We start from the raw sequence: 21,504 nt of genomic DNA, 5'->3' as shown, positions 1-21,504 counted from the left end.
GATCTGGGATCAACAGAACAGAAATTCAAATCCTGCCTCGGATACTACCTACCTGTGTGATCCTGGACAAATCATCTAACTACTCTCAATCTCAGTTTCTTCAACTGTAAAATGGGGGTAATAATAGCACTCACTTCCCAGGGTTGCTTAAATGAGACAATACCTGTAAGTACTTTGTGCTATATGAATGCTAGGTATTACTATTATTATTATTATCACCTCAAATGATTTCCATATCCTTTTAAAGTGGATTCTAATATTATCCTCATTTGCTAGAAAGGGAAATTGAGGCTTCCGGGAAGAGATGGCACATAATCTAAATCCTGACCATATTATTTTACTTTTCCCAAACTTTCCAATATTCCCCATTGCCTCTAGGACTTAAGCATCCCCAGATTGGGATTCACCATCTTTCCCAAATCTCCCTCCAATTAATTCAGTTCACAGAATCATAAGTAGGAAGAACATTGGAACAAATGACAAAGTATGAAAGGCATTTTTAGAACTATGAAATGCCATATAAATATTAGTTATTATGTTTCATTACATTGCTCATATATGTCAGTAATTTTAATGGAATTCAAATAGAATATGTGATCCAATATATAAATTTTGCCACAATGGTTTTCAGGATTATAAAGTGAAACCAAAATATATGCTTTACAATGGCAATTTTAATAAGAACTAATATTTTTATACTTAAAAATTGCCAGAGAAATCAACATCTTCATGAAATTGTCCTCTCCTAAGGTCCTTCTCCCAGGTAGCCTTGGGATGCTCCAGTGATCCCATATCTGTGCACTCTGGCAGGTCCTCTCAAGCTGTGTACTTTGGGTTTTTAGAGGATGAAACATGGAGAGAACCATCAGCAGCATGGCCAGAGTATGATTTTTTTTGACCACAGCAATATTCCAACCTCATTGAGGGAATTAAGTGGGGCCATGGAAGCTCCATCCTCCCAGGATTGTCATGAGACTCCAATGAGATGACATTTGTGAACTGTTTCACAAACCTTAAAGGCTCTCTTGGGGGGTAACTCTTTTGACCAAGCCATTGGGAATTGGGATCAAGAAGACCTGTCCTGATAAAATCAAATCCCTCAAAGTCATGGAGCATGACAATATCCCTTTAATAAACACTTTTCTTCTGTTTCCCTAATGAATTTTACTTAGCCTAATCTCTCGGCTCATGGTTTTATTATAAACAATCTGTCATTCTCACTCCCCATCTTCTATATTCAGTGTCAGACATAATATAAAAGTATACAATGATGTAAAAGGAGAAAAATAAGATAAACATTCATTTATTTTGTACAGAGCTCTGCAGACAAAAACACTGACTCAGCCTATGTTAAAGTCCAAATTGCATACCTTATTATAAGGACACAAATCAATAACTCCTCCAGGACTTAGTCTAAGGAAATCATTCAAGTCACTGGAAAACTCAATGATTTGACATATACATAGGACTCAAAGCCTAGCCCTCCTTCAAACCCAATGCCATCCTGCCTCTCACTCCTTCCTGTTAGAGGAGCTTAAATTACTGTTTCTAAAGTCAGACAATTTTTGCACAAACACACTAGATTTTTTAAAAATACAAATTTATGCTTATTTTGTGTCCTAATAGATTTCCCTGCTCTTGTGTCACTTTTCAAAAGAGTACCCAAGGCCGCTCCTCGGAAGGCGAAGTCACTCACCTCTGGGTTCTTCCATCCTCATTTTCACTCAGCCATTTTCCCACCAGACTGCTGTGGGCTCATTATTTCCTAGGCCCTTCTCTTTTTCCGATCACTGCTACCTCTGCCTCTGAAAAGCGGTCTTCAGTGTGGTTTCTCTTGTCCCCCTTACTATCTTCGAGGCTTCCCAAACTACAACTAATCTTCCACTCCATTGTAGTGTGTTGTCTCTCTCTCATTAGAAAATGAGCAGTTAAATAAACTTAGGGAACTTCTTAATTGTGCATTTGTATTTTTAGACTCAGTGCAATTCTTGGCACCCCATAAGGGCTTAACAAATGCATTTCATTCTTTAAAAAAAAACACACACACAACACTAACTTTAATTATAGGTGCCTCAGTGGCCTCCAGTGCTAAATAAAAGGGTTCGATTATTGGAACTCTGACGTACCTTCCATTTCTATGCCCATGAGCCTATAATCCATGTACAAAGGCATACATAGCCTTCTACTGCTGTGGCAAGAATATGCCAGATGAAGGGTGCTCTTTATTTCACTTCGCCAGCCTAAAACTAACCAGGGAGGGGACACCTTTGCACTAGTGTCCCTTTAAACCTTTGTTCTGTTTATTGCTGGCCTCTCCCTTGCCTTTTTCATTACACTCCCAAGGGAATAGCTTTCTTCACTTGACACACAGAGCTGCCAAACAGGGCACAGGACTGAACTTGAAGCAATTCTCTAAAATTAGGGAATCAAAAGTCAGAGTCAAAAGATTTTATATTAACTGATACCATCCTGGAGGGCTTGGGAATAGTCCCTGACTAAGAGGGTAATGACCACCAGAAATCAGTTCTCTTTGTCAGCAGAGAGCTGAATGACCAAAAAAATGACCAAATGACCAAAAAAAACCCAACTCATTACTGCATATTGGAATCAGTCAGACAACAAATATTTAACAAGTTCTTACTATGTGCCAGACTCTGTGTTAAAAACTGGGGATTCTTGGATTTTGGAGTTCTTGAAGCTAGAGGATTTTTTTTTACATTGAAATTTAAATTGTTTATTGAGGAGCAAAGTAGAAAATATGGACTAAAACCAATTCATTTACATATTCTAATACCAAAAGAACCATATCATATACATACAGAATTTGGTTGTCAAATAAATTCCAAATGGTAATGTCTTGTGAGAGATCAAAAACTGATCCCTTATACATTAGCCCATTAATGAACTAAGAATCAGTAGCTAGGTCTATTATAAACTCAACCGGTCAAATAATTAAGAAAGAATTAGCAAGCATTACATTCTGCTACAATTCTTTATCATCTTTAAACTTTTTGAAGAAAGATAGTCTTGCTCTTTTGTCCCATCTCGCCTCCTGTAAGTGAAAGATCATCCAAACTTTTTTTTTTTTTAATTTGCTAAATCAAGTGATGATATTCTGGGCATCAAAATTAGTTCCAGAATCTAGAGAAGTAATGACTATATTATTTCCTGCTGTTATTGCACAGTGTTTTGTGGTTTTTTTGTCTTCAATATTAATGAAACATTAAACATTAAAAGCAATCAAACCGGATCCACACTATATGTCCTGCAAGCTGTCCACATTAAAAGAGTCATATCATCGGGTCCATCATATCTACATTCTGTTCTTTTGCAATCAGATAAGCAACAATAAAAATATGGCCAAACTAGGGAGCCAGGTGAATATAGCGACATCTTCCTTTATCAGTTAAAGAAGGATCTGCACCATTGATAAATGGCTTTATCTTGTGACACAGTTGACTTTAGATTTCCTCCTATTTGATACACAATTTGGTTGTTGCTGTTTAGTCATATCTGATTCTGTGTGACCATTCTCTTCAGGGGATTTTCTTGGCAAGGATATTGGAATGGTTTGCCATTTCCTTTTCCAGAGGATTAATGCAAACAGAGCTTATATGATTTGCCCAGAGTCGCAGAGCTAATAAGTATTTGGGATTGGATTTGAACTCAAGGTCTTCCTGAGTCCAGGCTCAGCATTCTATCCACTGAACAACCCAATTGCCTCCTGATGTGCAACAGCACTTTACAACGTGCATTATTTTACTAGATATATTCTGTTATTGATGTCAGTGCAATGGAGAAATGTGACGTTTTCTTCATCTGGTCGCCTCCCATATAACCGGTTTCCACCATTCTTGAATTCCCTATTGTATAGCTTTGAGTAAGTCCCACGTGCCTTTTGCTTCCAAGGGATTCATCATATTCATGTTTAAAATGGCTTTAAAGTTTGATTGCCTCGGAATGCAGAACGGAGACACGGCCCACTTCTGCACCCAACTGGGTCGTCCACCATCTTGATATTAAGTCCTCCCCTCGGCTGACACGTTCTTGCCTGAGCCAAATTAGAGGCTACATGCCAGAGATGGGCAGGAACATTAACCAAGCATGAGTTGAACACCTAGCACTGACTGAGGGAGACCAGCGGGGTTGACAGGACAGGGACAGATTTCAGCGATGTCATAGTAGAACATTCCTGTCACGCACATACAGCTCTGCTGGGGACAGCCCCCGAATCCCGGACCCCATCGGCCTCTGACCTTGTGTTCTGGATTTTCTGAAGATGGAGCAAGTAATGAGAAGCGTGACCAGTATCATCCCTCAGCTGACAGAAACTGGGCAACTCTAGCTCAGAAGAGTGCTAAGGGAAGAAATGGTGACATGAGAACGCTTGCCTTGATTGTCAAGATCCTCACCTGGGAGATGTTGTTTGGTTAAGGAGCCTCAGCCATCCTGGGCCATCCATCTCTACTCATCCATTTTCCCAGTAAAATCCCTTAGAATTAGCTGGAGTGGAAAAGATTCATTTACATCCCAATCCTGATGAAGGCAATGCCAAAGGATGTTCACATTACCGAACAATTGTGCTCATTTCACATACCAGTAAGGTTATGATTTCAGCAATTAGTGAACCAAGAATTACCAGAAGAAGCTGGTTTTTTGAAGAGGCAGAAGAACTAGAAACCAAATTGCCAACATTTACCGAATAATGGAGAAAGCAAGAGATTTCCAGGAAAAAAAATCCATTTCTGCTTCATTCACTATTCTAAGGCCTTTTACTATGGGGATTACAAGGCAATTAATTCCTTTAAGAGATGGAGTACCAAATCATTGTGAGGAACCACTATGTGAGCCAAGAAGCAACAGTTGGAACCAAACAGGAAACAATTGATTGGTTTGAGATCGGAAAGAGAGTATAACAAGGCTATATATTATCACCTTATTTATTTAACTTGTATGCAGAGTACATCATGTGACAGGCCAGGCCGCTGGCATTTAGATTGTGGGAAGAAATATCAACAATCACAGATATGCAGATGATACAAAAAGGAAAAGGGAATTAAGAAATCTTTTAATGAAGGGAAAAGAGAAGAATGTAAAAGTTGGTTTGAAACAATACTTTTTGTTCTCAAATAAACATTTTTTATAATAATAGCTTTTTTGTTGTCAAATAACCTTTTTTTTTCTAATAATAATTTTTTATTTTTCAAAATACATCCAACGATAATGTTTTTTTTTTTTTTTGAGGCAATTGGGATCAAGTGACTTGCCCATGGTCACACAGTAGGAAAGTATTAAGTGTCTGAGGCCAGATTTGAATTCAGGTCCTCCTGACTTCAGGGCTTCTACTCTATCCCCTGCACACCTATAGGTGCTGCCCCACGATGATAGTTTTTGACATCTACCCTTGCAAAACCTCCAAATTTTTCTCCTTCCCTTCCTTCCTCCCACCCCCCTCCCCTAGACAGTGAATAATCCAGTATAGATTAAACATGTGCAAGTCTTCTAAACATTTTTCCACATTTATCATGCTGCTCAAGAAAAGTCAGATCAAAAGGGGAAAAAATGAGAAAGAGAAAAACAAGCAAATAATTAAACAACAACAAAAAGGTGAAAAGACTATATATATATTGTGATCCACATTCAGTTTCCGTAGGCCTCTCTCTGGATGTTGACAGCTCTTTCCATCACAAGTCTATTGGAATTGCAAAAAGTTGCATCCACTGCTCAGCCTCTTCCTTCAGCTCTCCAGGTGATTTCACCTATTTCTGAGTTTTCTCCAACCTAATCCTACGACCATAATGCCAATGTAGCAGCAAGTATAGGGGACACATCAGATATCCTTCTGCCTGGACCCCATCTACCTTCTTAAGTTTTGTCTTCATTTTTTCCAGATTTTAGGGAAACGGGTAAATATCCCAAGATAGAGATCTGCAGGCTCGGAGGTAACCTTGTAAATTCAAGATATGTGGAGGCCTCGAGTCCCGTGGGATTGAGTTACATGGTGTCAGGACAGGAGACTCTGGAAACTACTCCAGCAAGCTTGACTCTATTACTGAGAGTGTACGGAGCCCTGTTTGGGAAGTACAGAGCTGAAATGAAGTACACAATACTAAATCAGGAGTCTCCCAAATGCCCTCATGTTCTGATGAGATTTAAGCATCAGTCCTCCAAAAAGCTGTAACAATAGCTAAGTTGCTGAAAGTAATTTAAGTTGTTCTAACACATGCTGCGAGTCTTTTGTTTACTATGTCTTTGGGATTCAGGAAAAAAGTTATAGGTTGCATATGTGATTCATACAATACATTGTGTACCTTTTTGCTACCCCCCAGATATGATCCATAAGTTAAACCATAAGTAAATTTGTCTCCAGAGCACCAAAGTAGGAGTTAAGTGAACCAGCGTAAGAACAGGGAACCTAGTTCACCCTCTCATTAGAGGCTGGGCCCCCCAAGATTGAACTTATTCCAAGCTGCATTCCTGGGAATGGGTACAATACTCCAGCTCCTGTGGGCACAGAAGTGATTTCTTAATGTGAGAACTCAGAGATTGTGACTTTCGAAGCTTTGAGTATACACAGAATCCTTAGGAGAATAAATGTGTTTTAAAAAAGATATTTTGCAGTGGGAAACTTCCCGCAATCATTAAGAGCACTGAACAATGTTCCAAATGCAATCTAACCTAGTATCTTTCTCCTATCCAGTTCTGAGCCAATGGAGAAACTACTCCAGCAAGCTTACTGTAGTGCTGAGTATTGTTTGAATAATACAGAGCTGAGGTGAAGCAAAAAAAAAAATCAGAGGATGTGAGTGTTGGGACTTTCCCCACTATAACATATACAACAAGTGGGCATCCAACCTCTGCTTGAAGAAGAATCCATCACCTCTCTGTAGAAAGCCCCTACACTTTTGGATAGCTCCAATGTTAGGATTTCCCACCCCTCACCCCGGCTTTGTTCCTAAATCTCTTTTTATAATTTCTTCTCATTGACTCCTTGCTCCTGGTTCCATCCTCTAGGGCCAAAGGGAACAAGTCTGGTTACAGTTTCCTATGACAACCTTTCAAATAGTTGAAGCCAGCTCTCAAGTGCCTTTGGAGTCTTCTCAGGACCTGAGGGTTTAGTTAGTTTAAACTAAATTATCTGAATTCATTAAGAACAACCGGGCTTTTTAATAGCCTCCTCACTGATCTTATATATCATATATGATATTTGATCTTATATGTATCAGCTCCCTAGGAGTCATTTCTGTCCTGTCATTTTCAATATTAAAATCAATCTCCTTTAGAGAAAAAACAAAAATAAAACAGGAACTAAGCTTTTCTGCCTTTTCTCTATTTTAAGGTATTATCATCCCATCAACCTAGTGACCAGGTCCTTCTTGTTAGCAAGAAGCAGATCCAGAATAGGATTTTTCTTTCTTGGTTTCTCCATATTTTAAAGCATGAAATCAAATCAAGAAATTATCGATTGCTCTGCTTTAGCAGAGAGCCCCATCAGAAGTCTGGATAGCTGAAGTCCCTCATGTCATGCTCTTTCCCATACTTCTCATCTCTCTCTCTTTGGTCTGTAGTCCACATGTTCTGTAGTATTCTCCAGGGATAGAAGTTAATGCTATTTCTTCTTCTTTTAACCATCACCCAAATGCTCTTCATCATGGTTTCTCCCTTAGATTCCTGAGTCTCACCCCTCCTCTTTTTCTTATTTCTTTTGAATAAAGCATTCCATCCAATCCCGTCATGGTTTTCAACTTACCAAGTCCCTGTCTCATCTATGAGTTCAGAATTACCTCCCTGCATTTTGGTCCCTTTTGTTTGTTTCCAAAACTTGGGTATTTGAGGCCACGAATTTCATTTCTGACTCCTTTACATACATATTATATATGTAATATACATATTATATGTGTGTGTTATTCTGTGTATATGTACCCTATGTGCATGTATATATACACAAACATACATAGATGTGCACACATAGTATACACACGTGTGTTGTATGTGCAGTTTAATCCTTCTTTTAGTATAAAGCTCTTTTGATTAGATTTGAAAGACACCAAGGAAAGACATTCTTAGTAGCCTTTATCAGGTATACTCCATCTCTGGCCAGGAACCTTTCCACCCTCTATTAAAAATGAGCTAATCTGATGTTAAATGGTTAAATAGAACTGAGGTGCTAGTTACTGGCCTCTAAAAATGGGAGAGCAAAATTGTGGGAGGTCAGAGCCAGTGGGGGAACAGAGGCCCCTCTTCCTCAGCTCCTTCAGAACGTTAGTTCCCCTAAATTCAAGTCCAAAGCCCCGCTGGTGGAGATATTCTGCAGCTTTGTTCCTCGGCTCTTCTCTGCTGAATTGGCTGTAACATCTGGATTCCCCGGCTCTGGGATGCTCATAGCTTTTGCATCTCAGTCAGAGACAGCCCAGACCTAGAAGGACAAAGGACAGACTGAGAGTAGGGGGAGGAACCACCAGAAGGCCAGAGCTTGCTTCCATGGTCCCTGAGCAGCAGCCTGCAGCTAACACTGAGCAAGTAGGTGTCTGGCCTGGTGGCCGGGCTAAATCGGGTCTTCCCCTGGTTGTCTTTTAAATCCGGTTATCACTACTTACTCACAGGCTCAAGCATCTTCCTATGTTACATTGCATCCAATAGCAGGAGGAGATGCCAGAATGGTACAATGTCTCCAGGCCGGCTCCAACCATCTGGCAGGTGTGCAGAGGCTTCGGCCCTGCTGTATTATTGCCACACAATAACTCTTTACACTTGAATCAACAGAAAATGTTTTCGGCGTCACATCAAAGTTTTGGAGACAAAAAACCTCCATAGCTCTATTAATTTTTTTTTCGCTTCTGGATTTTATATATTAAAGCTTGAATTAAAAAAAAATAAAGGTTAAATGGATCCACGGGGCATGACGGTGCATTCATTTAATTGTGAAATGAAAAAAAATTAGAAACTGAAACTAAAATTTACAAAGGACAGAAACTGGCTGCTAGTCAACAGTTCAAAAATCAATGTAATATATCGCATGTTAAAATCTACAGTAGTTGCTTGTTTTGGCACAATTTACATCTGAGAGAGTTTCATCCATTAAATTCATATTTGTTTTTATAGTGGTATGATTTTAATTTTTTAACCAGAAGTTCCCTAGAACATGCTGCACAATCTGTTACAGTTTTGTCTAAATAACTTATGAGGTTTTAATAGCAGGAAATCCTGTTACTGGACTTTGCTTCATATGCATCCATTTCGACTAGGATTTTAATGATGACTTTGCTCTTGTAAACACAAGGCAAAAAGAATTAGTTGGCAACATATATGTGGGACTAAGAAAGAAAAATGAACTACAGTAAACTCTTAGAACAGAAACATAATTTGAGAATAATTTAGAAATTTATCACTTGAGTGACACAACAAATCAGTATTTCTCTTAAGAAACCACCTGTAACGCATTAAGTATAAATCCTGGTTTCTCAAGCACTGTTTAGGGACCTTTATGTTGCAATTCCAGATGCATACGTTAGTCGAGCAAGGGCACAGTTGCTTTGGAGGGGGTGAACAAATAGAAAGTGATGAAAGACTGGCCTTGAAATACGCTTTTAAAAAAATTTGGAATTTCACTTAATGTCGAATAAAATGCTTACACATCAAATAAATAACAAGCTATTTTTATATTAATGTTTAATGTATCATGGGATCGTTCACATATATCATATACACTAACTGAACATTTTGATTTGAAAAGCCTCTGAAAAACTCTCCCTCATTTATAAATATACTCAGGTGACGCAGTCTAAACTGTAAGGAAATCTTTATTTCTGATATTTCAAAGCCCTGTATCAACTGATTGAATTCAGAGCTCAGGCTTAGCTCCCAGGACTACCAAACTTCTCATTAAAATGAATATATACTTGTTAAATTTGTAAATGACATTGATTTGAGAAGAAGAGATTATGATTGGATTTAAAATAGCAAGGATAATTCCCCACAGTAATTTCATCTCTCTAGGTTTTAGTTTTCTTATGTACAAAGTGAAAAAGTTGGTCTGGATTATTTTAAAAGTCTTTTCCACTCTGAATTCCAAATGGTGAGAAAAGTAGAAAGCATTTCAAAAGGGATGATGGCAGAATAGTACATATAAATATATAGATGTATGTATACATATATACATATATATGTATATATAAATCTTATGGGGATTAGAAGCTTCTTGAAGGCAAGCAAGTTCTGTACTTCAGCTTTCCATATATCTCTAGACTCTAGCATAATGCTTAATTTTTAATAATAAAAGCTTTTTATTTTTCATGCAAAAAATGGTTTTAAACATTCATCCTTGCAAAACCTTGTGTTCCAAATTTTTCTTCCTTCCTCCCCACCTCTCTTCTCCTCTAAATAGTAAGCAATTCAATATAAGTTAAACATGTTAACATAGTTTTTGAACTGAATTATTGAAACTGGGCACTGACTAGAGATCTGTGTGCATTTCTGATGAAAAATGGATTTTAGGGTTTGTAATGAGTCATTTGAAAGAGGGCAGGTTTCAAGGGCCTCCTCTGACACACACTTTTTGTGTGACCCTGGAAAGTTGCTCAGCCACTCAAGTACCCCAAACAGCTCTCTCCCACCAATAGAGAGGGTGGTACACTGATCTGCATTAGCCAAGGGGGTGTTTCTTTACATGGGAAGGCCCTGCAATGACAGAATGTTGGGTCTGCACACACACCAAAAATTCAGGAAGCCTGCTCAAAAGTGAGCTCCAAACATAATACTGACATATATAGGTATGAGTGTAATTCGAAGCAAAGAGAATATAGCACTAAATACTGACCAGACAATTCCCAAGCTAGGGTTCAGCTTCAGAGGAATGATAAACTATCATGTTTACATAGTACTTTTAAGGCTAACAAAACACTTTCCTGACAGATTCCCTGGGAAAGAGGTAGCACAAATATGATTCCTATTTTATTGATGAGGCAACTGAGGCTCAGGAAAGATGAACTCTCTTTCCCAGGCATAATTAATGGCTGACTTAGGGATTTCATCCTATTCCTCTTTCTGCAAAATCCAAGTCTCTTTTCTTCTTGCTCTACCATACCAGTTCCATATTATTCATATTTTAATATCAACTGATAGTTTTCTATTGACTTAAAGTTTGTCAGCATGTTCTATGTAAGCCCAAGGTTATTTTATTAGATATTATTAATTATGTTAATATTATAGTTATATTAATTACATCAGTATATCATCAAATATATTAATTATGTTAATTAATAATATTACATATATATATAATTCTATATTTCCTCCATTTTAGAAGGTCCCAAGCCTAAGGTGCTTCCTGGTACTGCTTCTGATTCTCCTGACCTGGCCTCCAGATTCTGCAGCTTTCTAACCCTAAAACTTCCATAGGATCTTCTTATCTTGGAACATTTCTTAACTCTGATGTCCTCTTCTCCTGTTGGTAAGTTCCTTCCTGGGTCTTTTTAGTTGGGGGAGAGACAGTAAGGGCAGGTATGGTTCTTTCTTCTCATCCTGACTCTACCCTTGATTTTCTGGATTTTGTCACAATAAGGTGGGCCCCTTACCCCATCCCCTTATCAGCAACTTTTTCTGTGTCCTCCCCCATTAGAATGTAAGCTCCTTGATGATTCAAGCCAGTTCCAATGATCTTATGATGAAGAAAGCCATCTACATACACCCAGAGAAAGGACTGTGGGAGCTGAGGGTGGATCACAACATAGCATTCTCATTCTCTCTGCTGTTGTTTGCTTACATTTTATTTTCTTTCTCTCTTTTTTTTTTTTTTTTTTACTTTTTGATTTGATTTTTCTTGTGCAGCAAGATAATTGTATAAATATGTATGCATAAACATATTTAACAAATATAGGACTGCTTGCCATCTAGGGGAGGGGGTGGAGAGAGGGAGGGGGAAAATCAGAACAGAAGTGAGTGCAAGGGATAATGTTGTAAAAAATTACCCTGGCATGGGTTCTGTCAATAAAAAGTTATTATAAAATAAATAAAAAATAAAATAAAATTTTTTTTAAAGTATGTATATATTGGACTTAACATATATTTTACCACATTTAACATATATGTAAATCCAATGCAGATCATGATGTAGACATATAGGCAGTAGACAGACTTTATGAGTTATTGTCGGAAATAAAATCACTTGGTGGCCACAGCTCTGGTTATGAAACTCCAAACTTAAGAGAAACTAGTTCTCAGATCATACTCATGTAGTGTATTTCTGGTTCATGGTCAAAGTCTTTTTCATTGTTAGAATCATTTTAATAGTTTTTTGTTTTTTTAAAAAAATTTTAAATGGAACATAAGGAATTATATTAATGGAAATATTTAATTGAAATATAATAACAAAAACACCACATTGCTTCCCTTTAGACTATGTGAAGTATTAACAATGATTTTTACATTAATTTTTTTCATTTTCTATTTTCAACAAAAATTATTTGATAGCTTTATTGTGCCATTAACAGATTTTTCTAAATCTGAGCAATAGTTCACACTCATTTTTAAAACCATTTGTAGAACTGGATTTCATAATTTTATCACTGAAGTTGTAATTTGCATTAATTTCTGGTCATTCGGTATAAATGCAATAATGATGCTTCAGTTACTACCATTCATACATATAGGGGGACATAAATCAAACATTACATAAATCAACACATAGCTAAGTGAATTATACACATCCTACAGGATACCGCAAAGGTTCTAAATAGTTTCCTGTTCATATTTAACATTTGTCATCTAATTGCTTGCTCTTTGTTCTGCATTAAGTATGGCTTCAAAGAATACGAAAAAATGAAGACTTTGTTAAAGCAAAAGGAATAAATTGAAAATCCACTTAAATTCAAATTAATGTTAATGTTTTTAAGTCTGCTTTAACCAGGTATTAGAACTGTTTTAGTATACAGAGATTGCATAACTGCTAGATTTATATTCCAAAGATACAAAAAAGAGGAAAGAACTTATTTTTATAAAAATATTTATAGTAGCTCTTTTTGTAATGCCTAAGAATTGAAAATTGAAGGGATGCCTATCAATTGAGGAGTGGATAAACATGCTGTGGTATGTGATTGCAATGGAATATTATTATGCTCTAAGAAATGACAAGCAGTGGTTTTTTTTTCTTTCTCATTTTTTTTCCTTTTTGATCTGATTTTTCTTGTGCAGCACAATTAATGTGGAATTACGTTTGGAAGAATTACACGTTTACACTTTATTGGATTACTTGCTATCTAGGGGAGGGGTGTAGAGGAAGGAAGGGAGGAAAATTTGGAACACCAGGTTTTACAAGGATGAATTTTGAAAACTATCTTTACAGTATTTTGAAAACAAAAAGTTATCATCAAAATAAAGAAAAAAAGACATGATATGCAGGATGATTTCAGAAACACCTAAAAAGAATTACATGAACTGATCCAAAATGAAGGAAACAGAACCTGGAGAATGTTACACACAGTAAAAGCAATTTCATATGATGAAGAACTGTGAATGACTTAGCTATTTTCAGCAGTACAATGATCCAAGACAATCCCAAAAGACTAATGATGAAGCAGACTATCTGCCTCCATAGAAAGAACTGGCATTGTCTGAATAAAGACTGAAACATGCTATTTTTCATTTTCTTTCATTTTGTTGTTGTTGTTCAAGTCTTCTGGTATAAAATTACTAACATGGAAATGTTTTATATGATTGCATGTTTAACCTATATTGGTTCACCATCTCAAGAAATGAGTGATAGAATTTGGAACTCAAAACTTTTAAATAATAAGTAAATGTGAAAAAATTGTTTTAGCACATAATTAGAGAAAAATAAAAATATATATCTTAAAAGATTGCTATGGTTTAAAACTGTGCCATTCAGTTACAACCACTATCAGAGTTGCTTTATCATTCCTTCTAGTCATTCCTATAATCATTTGGTAGTAGCAGCAGGCCCAGTTTCACCTCAGATTTCTCATCATCTGTATGGAGACAACTATTTCTACACTATCTTAATGCTCTCTTTTTCCATTGTCCCTATATCAAAGTTTGCTCTAAAGGCTTGCTCTAAGCTTATGGGATATTGTACTAATAAAACTGCCAAGGTTCTGTACCCAGCAGGACTCAGGGAACCTTAAGGTGGCAAGTGAATGCCAGGCAAATAAAACCTCCTCTTTCACCCTGATGGAGACAGTTTAGGACCACGTCCCCCAAAGCTTTGGGAATAGCAATGCCTTCGATACCAAATCTGCTTCTAGCCCAGCCCCAGCCGCCATCCCCCATCTTCATCATGGCCAGTAGTAGCTGCTGACCAATGACGCAGGCAGATAAGTATAAAAACCCGAGGGATGGCCGCCCTCCCAGACCCCACTCCTGCTTCTCCCATAGCCATCATCTGGCAAAGCAATTTCTATGAAGAAGGTGCCAGTCAGACTTACTAACAGCCAACCAGGTACCGTCCACAGGCAGACAAGCCAGTGGAACTGAAGCAGCGAGGCACCTGAGAGTCAGGAGATTTGGAAGTTCAAACCTTACCATACTCTCCCCTCAGATCCCAATAGAAATGGTCCAGGACCTTCAAACCCAGGAGCCTTGGGGATAGCAATGTCACCAGGTCAGTGTCCCTAGCGGTCATCCTAGAAAGGACAGTTCTAACCCTGAGGAGATGGAAATGCAACTGATGCTGCAGGTGGTCCAGCCGGAGCTAGCTGCTGATGACCCAGAAACAGAGTTCTTAATACTAAAAGTCATTGTTACGTGGTTCTACATCAAAAACGGATACAATTTTATCAGCAGAAATCACATCAAAGAGGTATTGGGTGCTTTGCCTCTGAACTCTATGAATCACAAGATTTTTCTATCTGATTTGTCAGTGAAAGCTTCCATGTCTCCTCCATTAAAATGTGAGATCCTTGAGAGCAGAGGCTGTCTTGCTTTTTCTATTTGTATTCCTAGCATTTAGCACAGTGCTTTGCAAATAGTAAGTCCTTAAATAAAATTTCACTGATTCACTCATTCCAAGTACCCATACACCAACATATCATGGATTCTTATGCTCTCTAACTCACAGAACCATTCTTTTTTTAATTTATTATTATAGCTTTTTATATACAAAACATATGCGTGGGTAATTTTTCAACATTGGCCCTTGCAAACATTTCTGTTCCAACTTTTCCCTTCCTTCTCCCCACCCCCCTTCCCTAGAGTCTCATACATGTTAAACATGTTAAAGTACATATCTTAAATGCAATATATGTGTAGATATTTATACAGTTCTCTTGTTGCACAAGAAAAATCGGATTTAGAAAGATAAAAATAACCTGAGAAGAAAAGCAAAGATGTAAGTAAACAACAATAGAAAGAGTGTAAATGCTCTGTTGTGGGCCATACTCATTTCCCAGTGTTCTTTTGCTGGGTGTAGCTGGTTCTGTTCATCACTGATCAATTGGAATTGAATTGGATCCTCTCATTGCCAAAAATAGCAATTTCCATCAGAATTGATTATCATATAGTATTGTTGCTGAAGTGTATAATGATCTCTTGGTTTTCTCATTTCACTTAGCATCAGTTCATGTAAGTCTCTCCAAGCCTCTCTGTATTCATCCTGCTGATCATTTCTTACAGAACAAAAATATTCCATAACATTCATATACCACAATTTACCCAGCCATTCTCCAATTGATGGGCATCCACTCAGTTTCCAATTTCTGGCCACTACAACAAGGGCTGCCACAAACAATCGTGCAATACAGGTCCCTTTCCCTTCTTTAAGATATCTTTGGGATATAAGCCTAGTAGTGACACTGCTGGGTCAACAGGTGTGCAGTTTGATAACCATTTGGGCAGAGTTCCAGATTGCTCTCCAGAATGGCTGGATCCATTCACAACTCCACCAACAATGCATCAGTTCCCTCCAACATTTGATATTGTCTTTTCCTGTCATTTTAGCCAATCTGACAGGTGTGTAGTGGTATCTCAGAGTTGTCTTACTTTGCATTTCTCTGATCAATAATGATTTGGAGCATCCTTTTCATATGAGTAGAGATAGTTTCAATTTCATCATCTGAAAATTATCTCATAGAACCATTCTTAAAATGAACTGGTTAAGTACAGTGAAATTACATCTGTTCCATAAGTTGTCTAATCATCCCTCAATTGAAGGGCATCTATTTTTGTTTACAAATCTTTGCTTCCACAAAAAGTGTTGCTATAAAAATTGTGGTGTATGTAGAGCCATTATTTTGTTATTGACCTTCTTGGTGAGCAATGGAATCACTGAGTCAAAGGATACAGACATTTTATTCATTTTCTAAGATATTTTCAAATCATTTTCCATAATGGTTAGTTCAATCTGTAGTGCCACCAACAATGCACCAACAATGCAATCGTTTTCCATCTCTTCCAGTATTGACATGTTTTATTATCTTTACCAGTTTCCTTGATGTGAGCTAAAAATTCAAGGTTTCTCTTATTTCTTTTGTTAGTGCATTCTTTCATGTGATACTTAATAGTGGATAATTCTTATTTTGAGAACTGAAGGATCATATCCTCTTACTACATATGTTGGAGAGTGACTTTTGATCTTATATTTTTTCATTAGTTATCTAACTTTCTTAAAACTCATACCCCTATCAGTAAAATTTGGTACAAACCCATTTTTTCTGATCTATTGGTTTTTTCCCCCAAAGGCAATTGGGGGTTAAGTGACTTGCCCAGGGTCACACAGCTAGGAAATGTTAAGTGTCTGAGGCCAGATTTGACCTCAGGTCCTCTTGACTTCAGGGTTGGTACTCTATCCATTGCACCATCTGGCTGCCCCTCTATTGTTCTTTTAATGGAATTTTGTTCATGTAAAAGCTTCTTAATTTCATGTTAGTTGAAATTGTCTTTGGTAATTTCCTTTTTCTTTTGTTCAGTTAAGAATTTACCCTCCATTCAGGGAGTATATGTACATGATGTAGTTAACTTTTAATTTTTAATGATATGACCTTTTATATGTAAATAATAAATACATTTTGGTCTTATTGTAAAATATGCTATAAGATGTTGAGTTAATTCTAATTTCTACCAGATTGCTACCCAGTTTTTTCCTACAAACTTTCATCAGATAGGGAGTTTTTTCCTAAATAATTTATATTTTCAAGTTTATCAAACACTGGGATATTGAGTTTAATTATTTCTAATTCTTTCTCATTTAATCTGTTCCATTAATCTAAATAGATTAATGAATTCTACTTTTAAGTATTATCAAATAGTTTTGATGTTGCTATATAATAATATAGTTTTGAGGTCTAGATATGCTCTTCCTTCTTTTATTCCCTTTTCTCTTGATATTTGAGCTCTTTTGTTTCATTATTTCCTTAATTATTCTAGATCTTGTAGGAAGCCATCTACAATCAATATCCTTTCTCCCTCCTTGATTCAAAATCCTTTGTAGTCTGCCTTTGAACCTCAGTATTCCACTGAATCAGCTGTCTCCAAAGTCACCAAATCAAATGACCTCTTCCCTATCCTCATCCCTTCTTGACTCCTTTGACACAGTTACCCTCTTCTCTTCGATATTCTTTTCTCTCAAGGTTTTCATGACATTGTTCTCTCCCATCTTTCCTCTAACTTGTCTACTACATTTCAGTCTGTTTTCTTCCATTTTCCTCCAAGTAACAGTCACTAACAATGAATGTCCCTCAGGTATCTGCCCTGAGCTTTTACTATCTTCCCTTTCTATAGTACAAGTTCTCATTCTTTTTTTTTGGGGGGGGGAGTCACTGACTCCTTTGATAATCTTGTAAAGTCTATGGACTCCTCAGAATAATGTTTTTAAATGCATAAAATAAAATGCATAGGATCATAAAGAAAAATAATCACAGCAAAATGCAGCTATCAAACATTACAGAAAAATAAAAGGTTCAATGATGACAGGTTCAGGACACTTGAATACTCTTACTAGGTAATCTTATTGTTTAATAAGATTACTTTCCATGGGATTCTCATCTCTATGCAGGGAATTCTCAGATATATTTATTATAATCTTTATCTGTCTCACATCATTAATGTAACTTGCCAATTGCATATCCTAAACTGGATGTCCTGGAGGCATCTCAAATTCAAGATGTACAAAACAGAACTCATTATCTTTCCACCTAGAGACCTCCCCTCTTTCAAATTTTTCTTAATTGCTGTGGCCACCACCATTCTCCCCATAACCCAGACTTGTGATGTCATGTCATTCACTCTAGTCCAGTTTGGTTTTGGCTTGTCATTTCTACCTTCCAAGCATCTCTTGTATAAGTCGCCTTCTCTCCACTCACGTAGCCATCACCCTAGTGCAGGCCCTTGTCACCTGGTGCCTTCTGTCTGATCTCTCTCCCTCAAACTCTCTACTCCAATCCATCTTTAGCTCAATAGCAAAGTAATCTTCCTAAAAAAGGAAACAATCCTTTATTAAGTGCTTCCTATGTGAGTCAGTAAGCCTACTATGACAGAATGCCTACTATGTGCCAGATGCTGTGCTGTCATATAAACAATATCTCATTAGATTCTCACAACATTCCCTGCAAGGGCTGCATTGAATTGCCATTAGTTTTGTTTACTAGAAAACCCAGTCAATTTGGAGATATTTGACAGAGGTCAATGTTTTGGGGAAAATCTTATAGAGAAATGCTCATTTGCATCCAAGAGTACATCTCTATGCACAAGAAATATGGTAGATTTACGCTATCCAAAACATTTAACCTGCTTTAGATGTATATATATATATTTCCCACCAATAATTGTATTTTAATGAGAATTGTATTCACAATTATCTAAAGTGGTATTTTTCCCTGGGTGTGCTATATTATTATATATTATATATTATTACCGCATGTTTTTATACTTGAGGAAACAAGTAACTTGCCCAGTGTCATATAGCAGGTAAGCATCTAAGCTAGCTTTGAGTTCAGGTCTTCCAGATTTCAGATCTAAAGTTCTATCCATTGCACCATCCAGCTTCTTCTAAAGCATAGACTGGAGCCCTTCAGGCTCCTCTAATAAACTCTAGCAGCCATTACCTCCAGGATCAATAGAAAATCCCTCTCTGTGTAACTTACAAGCTGGTCCCTTCCTACCTTTCCTGTCTTCTCACTCTTCCTTTCTGCTCCCTCCATAATCAACAGTGTCAGCTTCTTCAGACACTACTCCTTGTCTCCAAACTCAGAGCCTTTTTTATTGACTATTGCCCAGACCCAAAAGGCCTTCCTTCTCCATTCCTCCAGGCCTCCCTGGTTTTCCTTAAAACTCAGCTCAAAGATTAAGAAATGCATTTAAGTGAAGAAATAGACTTCAACAGCCTTGAAAATGACCTGATTTAAACTCTATTGTGAACTTAATGCCAAATTGTGTAAAAACAAGTGATTGCTGCAAAAGGATACAATGCATGTTAACTTTTTTTAAACGTGTGAGAAGTTGTAATATTTATTGTTTGTCAGCAAATTTGATTAATGTGTAATATGGTTCAGTTGTGTCCAACTCTCCATGACCCCATTTGGGGTTTTCTTGGCAGAAAATGGTTATAATAAAACACTGAAATAGTTGCCATTTCCATTTCTAACTCATTTTTAAGATGAGGAAATTGAGGAAAATTAGGTTAAGTGACTTATCTAAGATTACAAACTAAAAAGGATCTGAGGAAGATGAACTTTCCTGATGCCAGGCATTCTATTCATTGTGCCACCTAGCTCCCCCTACTCTCTCCCAAGTAATTTATACACCACTGTAGTAATGGAAAGAGAAAACATCTTTGATCTATATTGAACCTGTAGTTTTTAAAACTTTCAGAATTTTGCCAGTTGAAACAGTGCTAGCTATTGGTTTTAAATATATTCTTTGGATCATATTAAAAAATGTACTTCCATACTCATGCTTTCTTAAAAGAATTTTTTTCAGCATAAAGTAGTGCAATTTGTCATTGTTGTGAAAGACCTTTTCTGTGCCTATTAACAAATTTGGAATATTTTTGTTCATATGATTTATGCTAATTAATTTCCTAATGTTGAACCATGTTTGTATTCTTGGTGTATTCTTGGTAATCTTGTTTTTATTTCATTAAATATTTCCCCATTACATTTACATTTATGTTACATATTTATGTACTTAATTATGTACATAATAGAGTATGTAATACATATATTACATATTATGTTTCAAAATTGTTTAACATTCATTTTTTTAAAAAATGTTGAGTTCCAAATTCTCTCCCTTCTTCCTATCCCTCCTCTATCCTTTGAGAAGGCAGGCAATAAAATATATAAATTTTACATGTGAAGTTATACAAAACATATTTCCACATTAGCCATGTTGCAAAAGAAAACACATAAATACATAAAAGAAAAACTTTAAAAAGTGAAAAAAATATGCTTCCATCTGCACTCAGTTCAACTGTTTTACCTCTTGAAGAGGATAGCATTTTTTATCATTGGTCCTTTAGAACTATATAGAATCATTGTTTTGTTCAGAATGGCTAAGTCTTTCAGAAGGGCTTTCTTCCCCACTATGTACAATGTTCTCATTTCACATAGTTTGTTATTTGATTGGGGTTTTTTTGCTACATATTTGTTAAAATTTTATTTAAAAGTTCTTCATGAATTTTTATTAGTGATATTGGCCTATAATCTTTTTTCTCTGCTTTATCCCTCCCTGGTTTGGGAATAATGGCCATGTTTGTCCATAAAAGAAGTTTGATAGAAAACCTATTTTCTTTACTACTAGAAACAATTTTTCTATTAATTATTAATTCATCTTTAAATGTTGGTGAATTTTATTAATAAACTGATCCAAGTGAAGGTTTTTTCCCCCCTTTTGATAATTCATTGATTAATCTCTTTTTCTGAGACTGAATTTATGATCTCTATTTCTTGTTTTACTAGTTTGGCTGGTTTGCATTTTTGTAAATAATCAATATTTTGTAGATAAACCATTTCTTTTAAATTCCTAAGACAATTGGCATATAATTTGTATAGTAGTTTCTGATAATGTTCTTCGTCTTTTCTCTATTTACTGCAAAGTTGCCTTCTTAATTTTTTTATTTTATCAATTTGATTTTCCCTTACTGTTTTAAAAAAAAAATCAAGTTGATGATAACTTTTTTAGATTCAGTGTCAAACATATTTTTTCCTGCTATCTCAAATTCAAATGTTAATATGTTAACCATGGCACCATCTTGTGGACATTTAATCAAATAGCGAGGATAAGAAAATATTTACAAAACATTCAGTTCATGGGTCATTTGAGATATTGAAAATGAAAATGAAAATTCCATGTTTAAGGTAAAGATTAATAAAATAAACCATAAAATAGGGTTTTTTTTCCTATTCAGTAAAAACTGTCTTTTTCTAAAGTCTTTTCAATATAAACCATTAAATTGAGTAGTGGCAACATGACTAATTCAGATTTTTCAAGCATTTAGATTGACTAAATGTTTTACCATTTGACTGTTGCAATTGGTTATACTAGGCCTTGAATACTTCA

General features: G+C 36.4%; 1 long non-coding RNA gene across 1 annotated transcript in view; it reads left to right on the top strand.

The window, feature by feature from the left end:
* Nucleotides 1–11,926, top strand: part of LOC127563335 (uncharacterized) — a 46,578-nt gene extending 34,652 nt beyond the window's left edge. The window contains exons 4-5 of the long non-coding RNA XR_007953949.1: nucleotides 11,303–11,449; nucleotides 11,618–11,926. This is a non-coding gene — a long non-coding RNA (uncharacterized LOC127563335). The remainder of the gene's footprint in view (nucleotides 1–11,302; nucleotides 11,450–11,617) is intronic.
* The last annotated feature ends 9,578 nt before the right edge of the window (nucleotides 11,927–21,504 follow it).

Source organism: Antechinus flavipes, chromosome 4, assembly GCF_016432865.1.
Source record: "Antechinus flavipes isolate AdamAnt ecotype Samford, QLD, Australia chromosome 4, AdamAnt_v2, whole genome shotgun sequence".
Lineage (NCBI taxonomy): Eukaryota > Metazoa > Chordata > Mammalia > Dasyuromorphia > Dasyuridae > Antechinus > Antechinus flavipes.
Note: the sequence above shows the minus strand (reverse complement) of the source record. Positions and strands in the feature narration are given on the sequence as shown.